Here is a 21346-nt window from a genome sequence, read left to right on the forward strand (position 1 = left end):
TTGATGCTTTCGAACTGTGGTGCTGGAGAAGACTCTTACGAGTCCCCTGGACTGCAAGGAGGTCAAATCAGTCCATCCTAAAGGAAATCAACCCTGAGTGTTCATTGGAAGGACAGTTACTGAAACTGAAGCTCAAATATTTTGGCCACCTTATGCGAAGAGAAAACTCCCTGGAAAAGACCCTGATGCTGGGAAAGACTGAAGGCAAAAGGAGAAGGGGACGGCAGAGGATGAGATGGCTAGATAGCATCACCAATGCAATGAACTTGAGCATGCTCTGGGAGAGAGCAGAGGACAGGAAGGCCTGGCGTGCTATGGTCCATGGGGTCACGAAGAGTCGGACACGACTTAACGACTGAACAACAACGACAACAACTTGTGGCATTACAGAATATGAGAAAACATAGAAAGGCGCTACTCCAAGTAGCGTACTATCTAAAATTCAGCACAAGATGAAGGGGAGGGAGATGGAGGAGGACAGGGCAACTGGGGAAGAATGTGCCTTGGTTTCCATTAACACTTATTGAGGCCTAGTTTCAGTACAGGGATAAGAATTATGGGTTTGCGCCAAAAGCTCCATGGAAAACATGGGGGGGTTTTGAGAAGGGATTTGGAGGAAACAAGAGAAGTTATATCATGCAGGTGTTCCATATAGAAACAGTTTATTTAGGAAACAGCTGTAGGGTGTGGAGCGATGCAGAGTGTTAGAATGAAAGTCCAAGGGACTGGGTTGGTTCTTATGTTGTAGTGATTCACATACCATAACAAAGAGTACTCGTCCCAAAGGGAAGTAGGATGCAGGACCAGCCCTACCATGAGGCAGAGTGAGGCGCACCACAACATTCTGTTGCAGGTACCAGTTTTTTTAAAAAAATCTGATGTGGGAAAATCAATAGGGTACGTGGCCCAGTCCTATGCCTGTTTGTTGAGCAGGAAGTCTCACTGAGTTCAGGGTGCATAGGATTGCAGCCTTGAAAAAATGTGTTTTACTTTGCCTGGAGTTCAAACCACAGACTCATCAAATTTGATAAGGACACAGGTTTAGTTAGGGACCAAATGGCAAAAACAAAACAAAGTATTATATAACCATGTATTTGTTTTGCTTCTGGGCAGCGAACTGAGCATTCTACAGTTCAGTGCCTGAAGGTCTAATTGAAAAGGGATAATTACCTGTGTCTTACATAAGATAAAATGTTTTCCCACTTCGTGGCAATAAGTGCTTGTCATGGTCCAAAGTAGGAATGGACCTAAGCAGCAGAAGTTGGGTTCTTTTAAGGGTCAAACTACATGTAGCACTCAAGTCATGTGGATATTTGGCCTGAGTTAGTTTGGCTTTTTTTATATATATATTTTGTTACCCAAAGTAGTTGCAGGGGTGGCTGTAAGTCTGAAGGGGTCCAGGGCAAACTGACCTCTGCTGACTTAGTGGAAGTTGAAGGGCAGGAGGGCAGGTGTGGGGTGGTAGATCTGGCATCCAGACTGAAGGAAAGAGGAGATCGCTATCAGGACTCAGAGCCAGCCATAGCCTTCTCCTCCAGGAACTCGTCCAACCCCCTTTTAAAGCTGTTCAAGTATGTGGTGGTCATCACAGCATCTTGAAGTAGCCAATTCCATTATGTGACTAGGCACTGTGGAAGGACTTCTTCCTTTGATCTGTCCTGATTCTCCCACCATTCAACTTCAGGGCATGACCCCACTGGATTCTAGTATTATGAGAGAGACAGAAGGGTGTGTGTGTGTGTGTGAGAGAGAGAGGGATGGGGGGGGGAGAGAGAGAGAGGTAGGTACCCACATTCCCGAGTTGATCTCACCCCCACTCCCTGTGGGTTCCCCATGGCTTCCAGGTTTCAGGCTGGATCTTGCCCCTGCAGGGGCTGGCATCTCTCCCTATCCCCTCTGTAACTCAGCGGGGGTGGGTGGGAGGCAGAGACCTAGCCTCCGAGCGAGAAACATGGCCCAAACTTTACGGAACTGGATGCTCCATTGCTCACCATCCCTCAGCAGTGAGGGCACAAGCTGCAAGTGCCTAGGAAACAGGTCTGCGCAAGTGGAACAGATTTTCTGTGGATACAGCTTGACATTCTGACACACAAGTTGCTTCTTGAAGGAGCAAAATAGCGTCTCCACATGCGCCACAGTGTGTGTGTGTATGTGTGTGGGGGCTTGCTCAGCTTCCCCCTCCCAGCTATAATTCCAGCATTCTTCCTGGATTTTATTAGAGCAGGAATTTCTAATCTGATTATATTATGTTAAACTTTAAAGATGTTTAAAATTAGACGGTTTAAGATTGTGACAAATGTTATTCTTTAACCTGCTACCAGAGTGTAAAGAAATTATTTGGCTTCAGAGCAGAACGGTTTTTGTGCAGAATAGTTTTTGTTTTTTAACTGAGCAGTTAATGATTCTGGAAATGTGATTTTATTTGGATTTTATAAGGGATACTCTTAATTCTGCTCATATCATTTAAAAATAATCTTAACGGTATGGCAAGACAATCTTGCATCTAGTACATCAAATTAATCTACGTGATATATACACTAAGGATCATAGTGGTGCATCAAAGATGCCTTTCAACTGAAACACCTGGATATATTTAACAAGCAGAATCAAGTGGTAAAGTTTCTCCTGGACTGTACCACTTTAGTCTTGGGGTGGGAGAGTTGCAAATTTGAATAGCCTCTCCCTGAAAAAGACTCCCTACACATAGCATGTCAGGGAAAAGTTAACTGTTATTTTTGTGAGGCCTAATGGAACAAATACTCTTTTTACTGCAAAGAAGTTGTGTGCTTTGTTTTGTTTGTAGCATTTATACCTCACTTGCTAATTAAAGTCCTTGATGTGGGTTTCAACACATTTAAAATTCAACAAAATAGACAGGAGTTAGTAGGGAGGGGGAAACGTGTATAAAAGCACACACACACACACACACATACACTCAGCTGTTCCAGATGCTATGAGGCTTTTATTGTCCGATTGTCCTGTTTCCTTCACAGAATTGTACATGGGGTCCGGACAACATTTTCTTCCATTTGTAACCATTCCATGTTTTCCTACTACTTCCTTTGTCGTCTTTTTTTTTTTTACCACAGAAAATTCATCAGGAGGGGACAGACAAAATAGCTGCACAATGGAGCTGTTCACACAACATGTTAACCCACACTCAGTGGTTGAGTGTGGGTTGTTGAACCATCGATTATTTGCTGAACCGTGGGTTAGCATGTTGTCTGAACCCAGGGAATTTTCTGCAGGGTGGCTTGTTAACCACCTTCAACAACAACCCAACAACAAACCATGGCTTCTCAAGGTGGCTTATTCAAGAAAAATAAGCCACACTGAATGGCTAACAAGCCACCCTGCAGAAAAGGTCCTGGGTTCAGACAACACACTAACCCATGGTTCAACAAACAACCCATGGTTGAACAACAACCAACACTCACCCACTGAATGTGGGTTAGTGTGTTGTGTGAACCCAGTCATTGTCTTTTGATTGGCAGCTGTTGGTCTAGAAGCACTGTGAATCTCTGGGCCATGGCAGGTCTTGGAGAAATGGCTGAAGGAGCTAAATGTTGGTACCTCCTAGGGCTTGTGTGGGTTGTTACCGTTGCTGACATGTCTCAGTTTTGGCTCCTGATAGGGTGGCCACTTATGAATCAACCCCCCGACCCAAAAGAGGAAATGTATCACCCAGAAAGGACAGTGATTTCCATGGCATTCGCACATGCTAATTTATATGTATAGATGTAAATTTAGAAAGAATGGATTATAATTTAAATGTAAACTCTGTTCTCCAGGTGCTGTTCAAGAGCACCTTCAAGGCCCAGCTTGTCCTTCTGATGGTTCTTTATCTTTAAACCAGAACTGGACAGAACAGCCCTTCAAACAGAGGACACCTTCAAATTAGAGGACTGTCCTGTGTAAAAGAGGACACGTGGCCCCCCAGCAGGCTGCAATTTACGTTCTGCCCACCCTGGTTGTACCCAATTATTTAAGAAGTTACAGGAACTATTGCTTTGTTTTGTGGTTGGTCATCCTATTCAGTGTCCCATTTCAAGCTTGTCTGTTCTATGTTTGTTTTGTTTTGTTTTAAAAAAAACTTTCCTCCAAATCCTCTGACTTTATTCTGTTTCTGACATCCTGCTCCTTATGCCTTGCCAGGGTTAGGTGATGTGGCTTGCATTTCATTAGGGAAAAGTCTGAGCTTCGCACAGCTAGATGGGGCAGAAAAAGTGCCTCGCCATGCTTATGAGTGTGTTATGCAAGGGAACTCCTCAAGGTTCAGAGGGGAAAACGCCAACCCGGATGGCAGGAGAGGCACTTCAGGCCTGCAAAACAAAAACAGGCCGCTTGTCAATACCCTTATTCTCAAACCAACGATTGCTCATCTTCCAGACAAGGCTTTTATTGTGCATTTGCCCTGCCTTATTCACATAATTTTACTGTGTAGTCGCCCTGCCTCATTCAGGTAATTTTACTGTACAATCGCCCTGCCTCATTCAGGTAATTTTACTGTGCAATCGCCCTGCCTCATTCATGTAATTTTACTGTGCAATCGCCCTGCCTCATTCACGTAATTTTACTGTGCAATCGCCCTGCCTCATTCACGTAATTTTACTGTGCATTCACCCTGCCTCATTCATGTAATTTTACTGTGTAATCACCCTACCTCATTCACGTAATTTTACTGTCCAGTCGCCCTGCCTCATTCACATAATTCTACTGTGCAATTGCCCTGACTCATTCATGTAATTCTATGGAGGATCCATATGATGATATCTTCCATTTGTAACTCTGCCATGTTTTCCCAACGCTTCCATCTTTTTCTTACCACACATACACACAAATCCATTAAGGAGTGAAAGTTGGAACAGCTGCACAATGCAGTTTGACTGGTGGCACTAGGAGCTGTCCATCCAGAAGCACTCTTAACCATCACTCTTTTCTGCCTGCTGGATGTTAAACAGACGATGATGGTTGTTTTTAAAATGTTCAAATGCTTTAATAGGATGTTTAACTGCACAATGGAACTGGATGTATAAGGAACAGAAGAAGGCACCTTATACAAAATCAGACAATTGGTCCATCTAGCACAGTATGGTCTACAACAGTCTTCCCCAACAGGTGCCCTCTAGATGTGTTGGAGAACAACTCCCATCATCCCCAGACAGCTGGAAGGCACCTGGTTGGGGAAGGTTGTTCTAGCTCAAGTGCTTCGCAGGCTAATTCTCAGGGAAGGGGAACCTCCAACCCACATGCTTCTTTTGCTGTTATTTCTGATCAGAGAGGGTATTCAAAGGCAATTAGGGCTCAATCGTACATATATTTAGACAGAAAAAAGTCCAAACATTTCCGGCATGGCTGGCTGGGGAATGCTGGGAATTGCAGGACTTTTCTTCTTCTAAATATGCATAGGATTGAGCCCTTGAACTTTAAATACCCTGCAAAGAACTGAGCTGTCGCAAAGATTTCGAGTTGTGCATTTTGTAGGCAGGAGACTCTAATTTGACTCTAATTTCTCCACAAGGAGCCAAGCCAGATATAGCTATCAAAAAGAGGCTCCAAGCCCCGTGAACTCCCTCCCGAGAACACCCTTTTTAACGTGCATGGGACAGTAGCATAGCAGTGCACTGAGTGCTGCTATGCTACCACCGCTTGGCTGGATGCTGCCTTTTCCTCCTCCCTTTGAGGAATGACATACAACTCACTTGCTTGAGATGGGAGGGGGCTGCAGCTGCAAAGTGTCTCCTACCCCAGCAGGAGGCAGCGTTGGCAGTAGTGGTACCAATGGGCTGGTGAGAAAGCTGCACCCTCAGGCGATCCTTCCCCTCCCTCCTCTTTTGCGCAAGGGACTCGCTCCCTGATGCCACCTCCTGAATCACTGGAACAGGCTGCCAAGTCGCCATAGCACAGCAGCTTTCAATTTCCTGCTATGCAAAAGTCCAGTGACTATTTAAAAAAATGCCCTCCAAGTGCAGTCACAGTACTTCATGCCTCTCTCTGATACGTAAGGTGGCCACTGTGAATCACCAAAAAAAGAGAGGACATGCATAATTGAAAAAAGGACAAAAGAGGAGGCTGATTTGCATAAAATTTGCATATGTTAATTTATATGTATAGACACAAATTCAGAAATAATTATTACAATTTAAATAGAAATATAGTGCTTCGCATAGTGTGGAAGACTATTACCAAATGACAAATTTGTGCCCTGCTCAATCTGCTGTCCAGGTGCTGTTCAGGGGCAACTTCAAGGCCCAGCTCTGCTTTTGGATGGCTCTTTATTTTTAAATTGGAATTGGACAGGAAGGCCCTTCAAACAGAGGATGCCTTCAAAATAGAGAACAGTCCTCTGGCAGCTCTTCAAACAAAGGACTGTCCTCTTTAAAAGGGGACACATGGCCACCCTAGATCTCAACCCTAAATGGAATGCAAAAGAAGAGCCTCTCTCGAGGACCTCATCAAACACTGAGGCCCCCTATGAGGAAAGGTGATCCTGGAAATATAATACCATGATGTCCTGCTTCCTGACATTCCAGTTGAGCCCCTGAGCACAGAACTCTTGTGCCAGGAGCTGCCCCCCCCAACATGCCTTCAGTCACGAAGACAATACCAGATTATTTTCTTCACAAACCAAATTTTATTAATTTCCTTTGGGGTCCGGTCAAAAGTCTGATTAGCCCCAATTTCTCCCGTTGCAGTGGAATTTGAATGCGCTCAGCCAACCTCCATACAAGTTGTTAATCTTTTGTAGGGAGCATTACAAGAAAAGAACTATAATGGGAAGGCGACGGCAGTCTGTATATTCTAACAGCATGCTCTGCACTTCTTTAACCTTCTGCAGAATTTTAATTTATAATATTAACACGTTGCTAGGTAGCAAGTTACTTCTGCAACAAACCGCATGTTTAAGCCTGTTGGCCTATTAGGCTCTTGGCAAAGCTGCACCGGTCATGTACACACACGCACACACACTTCTTAATTATAAAACCACCTTGAAACAAGTAGCAGGTCACACTTCCCTCTCTTTTTTTCTTTGAAACACGCTGGGCATAATCCAACCCAAACAAATCACTTTCAAGTCCCATTGGTTTCAATGGGAAAGCTCTGAGCCTGGCCTAAATCAGTTATGTGAGTGGACGTCTGCTTGAACAATGGGGCTTCCTCTCCCCGTCCTCTCCCCCAACCCGCTGGAGCAGATGCGGGGGGGGGGGGAAGCACACAGTGGACTGCAGGGCAGAGGAGAGATTCATTCTTCCAGCAGCGTCCACTGGTGGAAGGACATTGTTGGATACAACCTCAGTTCTTCTGCTGAAATGAATGAGGCCTAAAGGCAGCGCTGACTCCAGGTTTTTGAGGATCCTTAGGAAAGACACCTTCAAAAGGCCCCCACCCACTCACCACCATTGTCACCAGCTGCTACTGCTCTTCCTTCTCATCATAGCTGTTGTGTGCTTGCTTGGCAGGCAGACAGCCCAGGAGCAAGTAGGCAGTGGCATCTCCTCCTCCTTCTCACCACCACTGTTATCTGGGCCAAAACAAGAGGCAGGTGAACAAACAGGTTGCAGAGGTGAAGAGGAGAAGCACCTCAAGGCACTCTTCTCAATGGGCCCCTGCTGGCGTGTGGGCCCTTGCCAGATGCCCAGCCATGCCTACCCTTGATGCTGGCCCTGCCTAACGGGTATAGTCTGAAACTACATGACACAGCCACCTTGCTGACGCTAAGCAGGCCTAGGTCTGGTCAGTTCCTGGACAGGAGATTACCTTAGATTTTGTATACCTCCTTGAATTCCATGGGGGAAAAGTGGGATATACATGAAATAAATAAATACAAGGTTCATAGCTTTGGCTGGATCATGCCAACGATTTTATCTTGGCATCCATCTGGCCCATTCATAGTACATTCTGTAACACCAAGGCATTCACAACATTCATTAAACAGTTTCTTATGTCCATGGTTGTGTTAATTTTGTAATTCTATTACGAGAAAACGCTGAAATCAGAAATTTATATAAATCATGCAAAATTAAGGAAATTTGCATGATTTAATTTTGCATAATTTATTCAGCTCCTGCAATTCACTGGCTCAGTTCAGACATCACACCAAGTTATGGCTTGCAATGACCATAATTTAAAATCCAAATCATGGTTTGAGCTTCCAAACACAGGCAAACCATGGTTTAGGCTACAGCTGTTTGTCTGCTTTCATTTTCCATATGCTGAAGATACCTTCAAGCATACTTCAAGCCATGGCTTCCAATTCCAGTTTGCTAACCAACAGCAAACTATGGTTTACCAGTGCAGACATCATACTAAACTGTAGTTAAGCCTTCCTCAACCATGGTTTGGCATGGTGTCCAAACTGAGACAGAGGCAGAGAGATGAGGGTTTTCAGCTGCGAATTTAGCTGGGCAGGGAGAAGTCTGGGGAGCTGGGGTCCACACAATTGGTTTCTGAGAATGTGATGCAGGATTGGTGGTTTTGCTGTCTGCTATAAGAATATTTGCTTCCTCTGTGCTCTGCTTTGCTTGTATATTCTAAATAAAATGGATATTACAAGGGACACATCTTAAGTCTCCAGTGCTCTTTCATCTAACGGAAACTAAACCCTGTAGGGCATCCTCTGGATTTCACACTGAGACTGCTTTAAGGGAAACCTGGGGTTTTAAGGAAGTTAAAACCCTAAGATTATCTTCAGGGGTCCTTCTCTGGGAGCCCCTGCCAAAGGAAGGTGGCTACCAGGAAGAGGGCCTTTTCTGCTGTGGCACCCTGGCTGTGGAATGAGCTCCTTAGAGAGGTTTGCTTGGCACCTCCATTATACCCCTTTCGGCACCAGGTGAAGGCCTTTTTATTTTCCCAGCTTTTTAGCATTCTAGTCTTTTAGCTCTGCTGTTTTAAATCAGTATTTTTAAATCTCTGCAGTGCTGCTAGGTTTTATTCTGGTTGTACTTTATATTGTAGTTTTAAGCTTTCATATTTTATATTGTTTTATGCTGTCCTTTGTGATTTTAATTTTTGTGAACCACCCAGAGAGCTTCAACTATTGGGTGGTATATAAATAAATAAATAAATAAATAATGCTGAATTCTGCAGCCAGTATCAGATTCTGTATCTTTACTATGCTCCCATATAATCACAGCCTTGCCTCCTTCCTCTGCCAGCTGCAGGTTTTATGTAATGAACTGGCCTTCTCTCAAACTTCTAAAATGTATGAATTTCACCCAGGGTAACTGGCTTCAGCAAACAACAACACTACATAACGATTACATTAAGTAAGCTGCACTGATAAGCCACCAGTTATTGAAAACACCCACGGATACTGCATTTTCCAGGAGGTAACCATTTGCATTCCATCGCAATTTACAGAACACAGCAGGCTAGAGATCATCACTTACAAGGACAGCCATGTCATATAAACAATTCAGCAACTCAGTCATACCAACACAGCTGACCACAGTGAAACCCTGGTCCAAACTCAGAACTTGTGAACATTTGTAATGTAAAGGCTCAGTACATAGGGATAGTTCTTCTGACTCACACACATGTGCGTAGTTTCATTGCTTGGCACTAGCAGAGTGATCTTTGCATCCATTTTGGTAAGAATGACTTACTGAGCATTGACTGGTATTGAGAGGCATACTGCCAGAAGGTAGCACATAGCCATCTTGACTAGCAGCCTTCATCTTCCCTGAATTTTTCTATCCCCTTTTAAAGGCATCCAAGTTGGTGGCCATCACTAAATCTAGTGGTAGCAAATTCCACAGTTTACCTACATGCTGTGTGAATAAGTCCTTGCTTTTATCTGTCCACAGCATTTTGGACAACCACGGGTTCTAGTATTATGAGAGAGGAAGAGATCATGTTCCTCCTTACCCTTTGTTTAAGCGAAAGAGCCCAATTCTTGTAACCTTTCCTCATAGGGGAGTCATGTACATTACTCATATTCCAGCATCTTCAGGGGAGATATTGCACTGTATTGTTTACATCTTTTCTGAACTCCTCGAAAATGGATAATGGAGGTCAAGTTGATATTTCTCCCTGACACACAACATGTTGTCCTGAACATGCATGCCAGTTTTGAGTCTGATCAATCAGTGTTCAAGTCAAGTTAGCACATTGGGTTATGGTTTATATTTTGTATGAGTGTGGGTGTTAAACGGTATTTGGAATATAGCTTTGTATCAAATTTTCATTTTGGTCTCTCAGTGCTCAGTTCTCATAAATAAGCTTATAAACGGAATGCTGCACAGTCAAACTAAAAGCCTTGCTTCCCTGGGCTAAACAACAACAAAGATTAACTCGGGCCTTGAGAAGGTCAGTTTTCTGATCAGTTGTCTCTGAAGTATTGTGTAAGCATATTTTCATTATCAGAACTTATAAAAGAGCATTGGGAATGAGGCTCTTCTGTACTTTTCTTCACATGTTTTCCTAGCTATTGTGAGTTTTAATATAAGAACATAAGAAGAGCTGCACTGGATCACAACAAAGGCCCATATCATCCAACATTGTGTTCCCACAGTGGCTAGTCAGATGCCTATGAGAAGCTGACAAGCAGGACATGAGTGCAACAGCACCCTCTTGCTCATGTTCTCCAACAACTGGTATATAGAGAAATACAGCCCCTGATACTGGAGGTTATATATATACCCATCATGACTAGTAGACATTGTATCCTCCATGCGTTTGTCTAACCCTTTTTTAAAAGCTGCCCAAATTGGTGGCCATCACTACAACTTGTTTTAAAGAAAGAGACAAAAGGGGATTGTGCTTTGATGTAAATTGACAAATCATGGTTTGCAACCAGCCAGCAAACCAGCATCACAAGTTAGGTTTAGCTAGGTTTGCAAACCATGGTTTGTGCTAACAACAGTTTGGCACAACGTCTGAATTGAAAAACCATAATTCTGGCTGTTGCTCCACTCCCAGAGGCCCCAGTACCACAGAAACAAAAGTGCTGAGTGGATGGAGAATGGAAGCAGACAAGCAGTTCTAAACCATGGCTTGCCTGTATGGTTTGGAAGCTCAAACCGTGGCTTGGGTTGTAAACTATGGTTAAGGCAAACCACAGTTTGGTGTGATGTCTGAATCGAACTGTACCTTTTTTGGTGATTTATTGCATTAAAATATTTGGTCTGATCTAGATTAAACTGCTTCACATAAATGATAAAAGGGCCTTTGTTCTGTACAGGGGGATAACTGCTACTCATTCAAGTCGCTGAGTTGTTCCACAATAATGCCTCTGAAAGCAGAGTATTTTATTGCAAATGTTTTCATTTACAACTAAACTTTTAAAAAAAGCAATGTGGAAACCCCTGTCTCAAAGGCTCCTAATTTATTTATTTTTAATTCAATCTTGAAATGGGGGTCGGGGGGGGGGGGGAAGGGTGGGAAAAAAGCCACTGACATCAATGAAACAGAACTTGGAACACATGAGTTTAAATCCATATTCTTTGCACCATTCATCCTTCAGAGACCCAAGACAAATCTTAAGCTGAAACATTCAAAGGATCAGATAAAAATTATATATGCAAAATAAGATAATTATGTCATTTTGCTTAAGCTCCCTAATTTATTATCATTTAAATTTATATCTCAACCTTCTAGGAAGAGCAGCAGAATTTAAATTCCCTTGACAAAGAATATTTCTAAAGCAAGATAACAGATCTGTTTATATCTTCCATTTCTCCAGGGCAAAATAAGGACACAAATTGGGTTGCTAGACTGGGTCGGCTCATTTATATGGTAAAGAATATGCAAACATTTCTGTCATCAATGAGTTGAGAGTTAATGGGCTGTTTTAGGTTATGCGATGATTGTTTAACCCTCGCATAAGCCACCCTTATGGGTTCACAGGACACGATATGTCATAGTGGCTGCCAGCCGCATCTTGAATATTCAAAAGGGTGGGCAGCTTGCGCCCCAACCCCTTGTGACTTAAGTAAGCCACCGAGAGCTGCGGCAATTGTATAAACTGGGTCAATATTTGGAGGAAGGGTCATCTGCCTCCCAGTGGCGTATTTTATTTATTTATTTATTATTAAATTTATTAATCGCCCATCTGGCTGGTCACCAAGCCACTCTGGGCGATGTACAGCATATAATAAAACAGTTCAAAACAATAACATTCCACAACAAAAACATTTTCTAAAATACCCTAATCCACCTTCTTCTATTGGAAGAAGACGCCCCTTGTAATTCCAATAGCAGTTGGAGTTACCATCGTTTTGTGCTCTGGGTCACAGCTGTGTCACATCCCAAACAAACAGGGCTATGTTCTCTTGGGGGTAATCTGTTGGGGTCCGCATTCCAGTGGGGGTAGCCATAGCTGCTAGTGGCCAGAGCCAAGAGTGGGTAGGGCCATTCCCCTTCTCTCTCTGACCTGGTTTGCAGGTAACAAGAAGCCCCCGTAGGGGAATTTCCTCGCCAGGCTGTTTGCTGCTGCCGCCACCATTTTGATTTGTTGAGCTGGAGTGGAGGAGCACCGTAGCTTATCATTATGTGTGCACCTGGCGAGGGTGGGTTGTTGGGGAGCTTGACAAGCCACGCAGAACCCATGGGCTGTTTTAGGGTTGTGGGTGGTTTGCCAACCACCCCAGCAACTCACCGTCGCTGGGTTCGCATGTAATGACAAGCTACAACGCGCTCTTGACGCTGTTCAAATATTCAAAATGGCGGCTGCTGCCACAACAAAAAGACTCACAGGGAATTTCCCCCACAGTGGCTTCTTGTTACATGCAATCCCCCCACTGCCATTCTGTCTTCACTCTCCCCCACCACAGAGTGGCTGGTCTTGTGTGTGTGTGTGGGGGGGGGGCGGGGATTGCTTTCCCCAGAGGTCTGACCTGATTGCCTGCACAAGGCTTTTGGAAATAGGGCATGGGTTGCATATAGCCCTAGGGCCCATCCCTGCATTAGGAGCTTGCAATCAGCGGTATAGGAGTCCATTTTGAAGTGACAGCCTCCTTCGCTGCTTCCTCAAGGAGAGTCCAAAATCGAATGAGTCTTCATTGCCCATTCAGAACCATGCCACCCAAAAATCTTACCACAGGGAGCAATATATTGCTGCTGGGAAACTGTTGGAAAAAATACCCTCCAGCCACAGTGGGGATTGCAGCTAAACCTAGAAGGACCAGGGAATTCCGAAAGGGGTGGCAGATGATATCAGTGTCCCTGCTCATCAAAAAGGGCCAGCACTGCCTCGCTGCGAGTCTTGGCTCCACTGCACCACTGCCCGTGAGACTTGCACAGCCACATTCCACAGCGCACTCACTGTCACAACTGATGCTCTAGCTAGGAGAAGAATGGGATTTTCCCAGCCACAAAATTATTAACAATTTGAAGGCTTGGGAAACGCGACATAACGATACTTAATGAGTTAATACAGCTCCTTTCAAGAGTTCAAACCACATCAGACGCATTATCTCAACCCTTACAAGAACTTTGGAAGTATTATTATTCCCATTTTACAGTGGGGAGGGGGGCTAAAACTGAGAGACAATGGGCTTCTCCACATGGGGCTTATATTGTGCGATCAAGATTGGTTACTCACAGAAGTTTGTGGGTCCCTTACACAATGTCATCAACCTCTAGGGCCCCCCCTATGGGTTTATGACCTTTATCCTGCCTTTGTAAAGTGCGGAAAGTCCAGTTTTTCTCTAGGAAGTGCTATGAAGCACTTTACTTACTGGGTGTCCTTCCATATTGGCACTATAACAGCAATGCCACCTAGTGGCTGTAAAATGAAACATATACGTAGAACTTGCTGAGAAAAAAAACAAACAGCACCTGTCAGCCTGTATAAAGGAGCCAAGCTTAATCCCACAAAGAATCCAGATGCAGAAGGCCTGAAAAGGATGCCGGATTTTAGCCTCGTGTGGTGAAGACCAATGCCTAATCATCCAATGAAACTGAGAGACAATGTTTTAGGCAATGACAATTGCCTAAGATCACCTCCTAGTAAGTTCAAGCCTGAGTCCAATTTAGAGCAGAGACTTCCTGGCTCACAGCTCACACTTGTAACCACTAGACTATAGCAAACTGTGAGCAAAAATGCCTCTGCCATAAAAATTGCTGGATTTTCTGCAGCAAAGAGATAATAAAGTGTGCCTTTATTTATTCTTTATGTTGCTTTCATTAAACTGTAAGCCAGGAAGCAGGGTTTGTCTGATTCCCCACCCCCCCTTTGTAAAGTGCTTAGTGGCAGTAATAACTGCAGCACTAAAACTATTATTATTTTAAATCATCATCACCACCACACAAAAGCCCCAATCTCCTTGAAAAGGTATTCAGTGGGACCTGCATCACATTTCATACCCTGATCTAACAGTATAACAACCTTTTGAAAAGGACAAAATAAAGGTCATAATTAATATTCCCAAGACTGAATGCCATTGTACCCTGTCCATTTCACACAGAGGAAACTGAAAATGACCCAGCCATGTCAATATATCCCCCCCCTTTCCACCCACACACACCCAATTGCTACTTCTTTCTTTCCCGAATATTTTGATGGGTATTCCCCCCACACACACACACCATACACACTTCTCTTTGTACCCAGGATGAGGGGCGTGAGGTTGGATGAAGATCAACTGTGGCAGGAAAGCACATGGGTGGACAAGCAAAATGGTTTTCTATGTACTCCAGGACTCAATTAGGAAAACTATAATGTGTGTTGGTTTGTTTTACCCCTTTCCCCCTGCCAGGAAGCTCTAATTAGAGCTCCTTGTTCCCTTTGATTTTGTGCAACTCATTTTTGGGCCTCGGAGGTGAGCTTCTGGATGAGAGGACTTGCAGGACTTCCCTTAGGAGAGGAGACACAGCTTGGTGGCAAGGCACACGCTTTGTAAGCAGAAGGCCCCAGGTTCAATCCTTGGCACTGCCAGTTAAGAACAAGAGTACAAAAAGATCAGGAAGCAGGTGATGGGAAAGAGGCTGAGTTCCTGGAGAGCCATGCTAGTCCATTGGTCTTCAGCCTTATCAGAACTGAGACCGACCTTTGATCCAAATGCATTGGGGGACTCGCTTCTTCAGTGCCAGGTCCAGGTTTTTAAGGGCCCTTTGTCAAGACACCTTCAATGGGCCCCCTCCCTCAGTGAGCCTACTGTCTCACCACCATTACCACCAGCTGCTACTGCTCCTCCAATCCTATGGATGGATGTGCCTGAGCTCGTCTGATCTCGTAAGCTAAGCAGGGTTAGCCCTGGTTAGTACTTGGATGGGAGACTGCCCGGGAATCAGGCTTCCTGCATTGAGCAGGGGGTTGGACCCAATGGCCTTGTAGGCCCCTTCCAACGCTATGATTCTATGATCTAAGCAGGTTGCAATGGAGAACAGGAGGAGCATGTCCAGGCACTCATGTCTGTGGGCCCCTGCTAGGGTGTGGGCCCTCAGCAGGTGCCCAACCATGCCTACCCTTGTCGCTGGCCCTGCACTTCTTTTCCCTCCCCTCATATATTTGTATTGTGGTAATACTGCTGTTGCGACTCCTATGGCCACCACCCAGTAGTGTGTTCCAATGCACACTAGTTCAGCCTTCCCCAACCTGGTGCCCTCCAGATGTATTTGACTTTGATTCCCAGCATTCCTGACCATTGGCCATGCTGGTTGATGGGAGATGAAGTCCAAAATGTCTGAATGGCATCAGGTTGAGGAAGGCTGCACTAGTTGAAGGCCAGTGGAATAAGGCAAATAGATAAAGCAGGCTGAATTTCAGCTTGTGGATGAAGATGAGATCTCTCTCGCACTCTTTTTTTGGTTCCTTATATATTTACTTTAACAATCCCCAGGGCAGCCTTTCCCAACCTGGTGCCCTTCAGATGTGTTGGGGATAATGGGAGTTGTAGTCCAACTCATCAGGGAAGACTGCCCTAGGCTCTACAGAAGGCCATATTCATACTGTTTTATACTGTTTATACATTAGGTAATGTATTGTATGCTGTTGTTTTTTAACGTAAACCACTTGGAAATTCTGGGAGGTCAAGCAGTATAGAAGCAGCATAAATGAATGAATGAATGAATGAATGAATGGTGTTCTTGACTTATTTTAGGTATTCAGTTTTATACTGGAACAGTTTACTGGTGCATTAAAGCAAGCAAATTACAACTAAGGGTTGTAACAATAAAGCCAAGTGATACAAAATGCATTAAGAGCAGCTAAAAGTTGCAAAACACAAGTTTCTTTACCCTGCCTGTACTTAAGACTTCTTCAGGCTGCTTCTTCCTACTCTCTCTCTGGTCTCGCTGACTCTACTCTTACTGGCTCTCTCGTTCCCTTTATATACCCTCCTCCCTCAAAACAGAAAGTACTATTTCAAACCTGAAGAATGAAGCTCAAGTGGAGAAATGATAGTGAAACTTAACCGGGGAAATGAACCTACTCTTCTCAGGGATACCCCCTCCCAACAAAAACTCCAGGTCTCTAAGCCTGATCATTTTTCCCTTTGCCTCTGTAGGCCTTAAACCTTCACACGGGGTCATGGCCCAGAAGGCTGGGTATAAATATTTTAAACAAATGAAGTATCTCTACAGTAATACTTTGCATAATTTGGGGGGTTGTGGGTCTCCTTCTAGCTGTGTTCTTTAAACTTCTGATACTAAAGGCAGATGGCATGACTCAACACCCAAAACAATACATGTGCATTTTCTTTGTCAGCTCCCAGAACACTGGATAGGTAACCCCCCTTCCCCCCGCCGACCCTACAAGATATCCTACTTAATATCGCCCCTCAATTGGCCCAGGGCATTCCAGGCAATGGTGATGTTTTCTGGTGCATCTTTATTCCCACAAAATGATGTCACTGCCTATAGGCGAGGTGGAATTGCAGCTGTGCGGGGCTTCTGAGCTCCAAGGGGCATAGGTGCATCTAATGAAGGTGAGTGGTGGAAAACCCAAGAAAGATAAAAGGAAGTCCTTCTTCACATAGTGCATAGTCATGGCTGAACCTAGGAAAAATAGTTCTCCGGGCAAGGAGCATTTTTGATGACCCCTCCCCGCCCGCATCGACTTTGCAGTGTTGGCACTGCAAAACCTAGCAAAGTAAAGCTGTGTTCCCCAGAATTTTATCTAACACAAAACCATCAAATGAGAAATGGGGGGGGGAGGGAGATACTTAAAGCTAATTGATGGAAGCTTCCCATGTTCTACCAAGAACAGGCTGTCTGGGTGAGTGATACATTCTTCATCATTGGATGGACTTGGTCCCCAAGTGAGACATTGGGACCCCTTCTTCCAGTGAGTGACTGCTGCCTGCAATTACCCAAGGAAAGGTACTGAATATCCATCCTTGTAGCCACTGTTATGGCTACTATTCCATTCTCTTCAAGAGACAAGCCCTAAGACAGTAGCCTAGGCCTAAGTTAAGCCTTGTTTCTGGAAATGCTATCGTCTGGAGAAGAGGAAAAATTGGGAGAAACAGACGCAAGAAGACAGAAAAAAGTGTGTGTGGGGGATGGAATAGGAAAGAAAATATGGCGTCAGATTGGAGGGTGCCGAATGCAGCCTGGTGGGCCTTGGCGGGCTTATCTGGTAGCAATGGCAGCCAGTAGCAGCACCGTCAGGTGGTTGAGGGCTGCCATTTTCATTTCCCACCATGCTCCAGAGCAATACTATATTATGCCTCAGAGCAATGCTCAGAAAAATGGTGAGCTCTGCTAGATCCCTAGGGCCTTGATGGTTGCCCAAGAACGCCAGGTTCTGACCTTGGAAAGGGGTTTTTGGCTTGAAGAAAAGTACGTCCATAGGATTGCCAAATTTTCCTTCCCTTTTGCTGGCTTCTTTTCTGTATCTTGAGCAGAAGCATGTCATACAGACATCAGCATAGGGCCAGCGCCAAAGGTAGGCATGGTTGGGCACCAGCCGAGGGCCCACACCCCAGCAGGGGCCCACTGACAAGAACCCCCTGGAGCTGCTCCTACTCTTCGCCAATGCAACCTGCGTGCTCACCTGCCTTTTGCTCTGGCAAGGAAGAGGTCACAGTGATGCAAAAGAGGAGGAGGAGGAGGAGGAGGAGGAGAAGCAGCTGATGACGATGGAGGTGAGCAGGTTGACTCGCTGGGGGAGGGGCCCATGGGGGGCATCCTGCCCAAGGGCCCTCCGAAACCTGGAGCTGGCACTGCATAAGTGGGTTAGAATAACGGATATCTCCATGCCGTTCAAAACTTCATCTCCTGGTTTCAACACATCAAGCCACTATTAAAAGGTACGGACCAGGCCATTGTTTTTAAAGAATACACAAGGTTGTGGTAAAGATAAAGCATGGCAAGTGTGGGGATGACAAGATAGAATTGTGTGGATGCAAAGAGGAAGGCAGCCAGGTATGGCCATGGCCAGGGGAGCAAGTGAATGGGTGGACAAGCTGACATAGAAGACACCTCTAACCTGCCATAGGATGAGGGGCCAGATCCAAAAAGGGCAAGCAGTTTTCCAAAAGGGCCCATACTCAGCCCTGATTGCCACCCCCACCCCCGCCACTTGCCAACTTAAGGTTGAAACCACCTCCTTTCCCATGCATGTTCTTCCAGTCTTACTGTCATTCTTTCTGGGTAGACTTTGGATTAGGTCTACACAGGAGCAGGAGAATGAGGTGATGGAATAGACTGCATCACTTCAAACTGCTCCTCTTTAAAACAAACAAACAAACAAACTCCCTGCAAACAGAAAACTAGCAGAGCAAGGAGAGAAAGGTGGGAAAGCCTCCCTGAAGGTAGAAAACCAGCACAGCAGGGAACGCGCTAGAATAGAACCGAAGAGAGAATTCGAATATATGACCTGCCCAGCTTTCCCCATTTGCAGTCTGACACAATATTGTCTGCCATCTTACCAACTCATTCTGGTGCATTTTGTAAACAAGGTCTTGGTAACAGATGCCAACACAGACATAATAATCCTGAACTACAGAGCAGATAGGAAAGGCTTGAGATCTTTCTCTCTTTCTTGTGTAACTCACCCAGTGCCTGTTCCAGCAGGCATTAGCCTTAAACTCTCAGGCTCTCTCTCTCACACACAGGATTTTTGCACCCCAGCTTGGAAGTAAGCTGCATTGAACTCAGTGGGGCTTACTTCCAAGTCAGCATGCACAGGATGGGGCTGCAAGTGTCCTACAAGGTAGCCACCAGCCAACACCAAGGACAACTCCGGTTTCCAGTGTATTTTTGACCACTTTTGAAACAAGGACACAAGCTGCAGTCCTCCCAAAGGAAGCACTAAAGCACACTCCAAAATTCTGTAGCGGAGAGAAATTGCCAGAGAGATTTGTTGCTCTTACTAAACACAGTGTTCAGCCCAAGATTTTTTTAAGGTATTCCTCTCTTCCTTCCACCCCTCTGGTTTAGAACAGGAAGTTCCTGCCTTTGCATTTATATCAAGATATTGCTCTGCTGTGTCCTCTTCAACACAACCTGACTTGGCCTTTCAGGCCACCCTCTCAGCATCAGTACCCTCACCTTCACACACACAAGTCTTATTCTAATTTTAAAAGGTTCAAAAGTTATTGAGGTCATAGGATCCAGGTTTGAAGATTATACATGGAGAAAGAGCAAAAGGAAGATTACTAGGAAGGATTTAGGAATTTACACCTGTAGCGTACACCTGATATGGGGCAGTATCCAACCATATCATTCTGTTAGTACAAACGACATTGTGCTAGTGGAAACTACGTTCTGAACTGTGTGCAAGAGGAGAATCCAATTAAAGTGATGTTTGTGCAAGTGGTTGTGCTTGCACAAGCCATTGGACAACTGGTTGTGCATTATGCACAATGGAAAGATTCAGCAGAACTTCGCTAGTGCTATTTGAATTTGTGGAATGACACTGTTGGATATTGCCCATGAAAAGGCAGCATAAAGTGGTATCCAACAGTGTCATTCCGCAAACTCAAATAGTACTAGTGAAGTTTACTCAAATAGTACAAATAGTACTAGTGAATCTCTCCATGAAAAGGCAGTATCATGGGTATAAGGCCCATGAAAAGGCAACAGGGTATAAATAGGGATATTGGTCATTGCCATTTATGGCCAAATGTGAGTCTATGCATATCTACTCAGGCATAAGTCCCAGTGAGGTCAATGGACTTACTCCATCCTAGTTAGTGACTTCAGGATTGCAGCCTCAGATACTGCTTGACCATGAACCTCCTGTGAATGGCAGAATGGATATCCCTCAGATTGCTGAGAATCCCTGCTTTTATCTTTAACTTAGGTTTCTAGTCCTTGTGGACTAGCTTACAAAATGTAAGCTTTAAAAGCTGATGGCAAGATATACTAAGGCTGCAATCTTACGCATGTTTAGAAAGAAATTAGCCCTACAATTCCCAGCATTCCCCAGCCAGCATGGATTTCACCCTAAAAGGGTCTGAAACTCAAAAGAGGGGTCTATAAGGGGTTTCTACTCTAGGGACCAGAGTGAGCTATCCATTTATTCCACATATTATCTCGTCACTTTCTACCGATCTCAGTTCTTCTGCACTATGTAGTACTCCTCAATAGAATAATCCCCAGACAGTAGGTTGGAAATTGCTCTCTACAACCCTGCATATAGAAAAGTAGCACATCAGAAAGAGGGCCTTCTTGGTGGCCACTCCCAGGCTGTGCACCTCCCTGCCAAGGGAAGCTATGTTGGCTCCCTCTCTGTTTTCCTTCTGCTGACAGGCAAAGACATTTTTATCCAGGCAGGCCTTTGGCACGTAAGTTGGTCTGTTGCTAAAGGCATTTTTAATTGGTTGGATGCTGTCTTTTTCATTTATTGTTGTGTTTTTAATTATGAATTGATCTGTTTTGTTACATTTTTATTAAGATTTTGTTTTGAAACTGTATTCTATTATTGTTAGCCTCCTTGAGCACCATTTTGGGCGGAAAGGCGGGATATAAAATAAATAAACACACAGTAAATAATAGAACCTCCCTTCCTGACATGTTAGTTTTCTAAAAGATGTTCTCTTAAACAGAAGGAAGTGTTTAAACTTGCAATAGCCTACCTGGAATAAGAAGAGCTTCTGAACCAAAAGAGCTGTATGATGTGATCGTTATGAAGATTCAGTTTTAGGGAGGGGCCAGCATGCAATGTAGTTCAACCCCCTCCTGCAATGCAGGTCTACGCAGACAATAAATCATATACACCCACAGATCAAGCTATACAATTCTGGTCACAGTTTGCCAAAAGGTTGTAGTAAACGTTCCATATGCAGTGCCAGAAGATGAAGCTTCAGCCTAGTGATCTAAAAATGCCCAGAAAGAAGTCACATTTGGGCATGCTCAAATATGTTTCTTCCTCCCTCCCGCCCCCAACTTATGGAGACTTGCTATAAATTAATTCATAGGACCATGTTTCTCATGAAGTCTTGGCTGTGTGTGAAGG

At 44.5% G+C, this 21346-nt stretch overlaps 1 protein-coding gene across 1 annotated transcript in view; it reads right to left on the reverse strand.

Moving 5' to 3' along the window:
• Window positions 1-21346, reverse strand: part of SLC7A10 (solute carrier family 7 member 10) — a 78784-nt gene that overhangs the window by 48847 nt on the left and 8591 nt on the right. The window lies entirely within an intron of this gene.

Source organism: Heloderma suspectum, chromosome 8 (genome assembly GCF_057233095.1).
Source record: "Heloderma suspectum isolate Gila_16-S chromosome 8, 16-S_ref, whole genome shotgun sequence".
NCBI classification, from domain to species: domain Eukaryota; kingdom Metazoa; phylum Chordata; class Lepidosauria; order Squamata; family Helodermatidae; genus Heloderma; species Heloderma suspectum.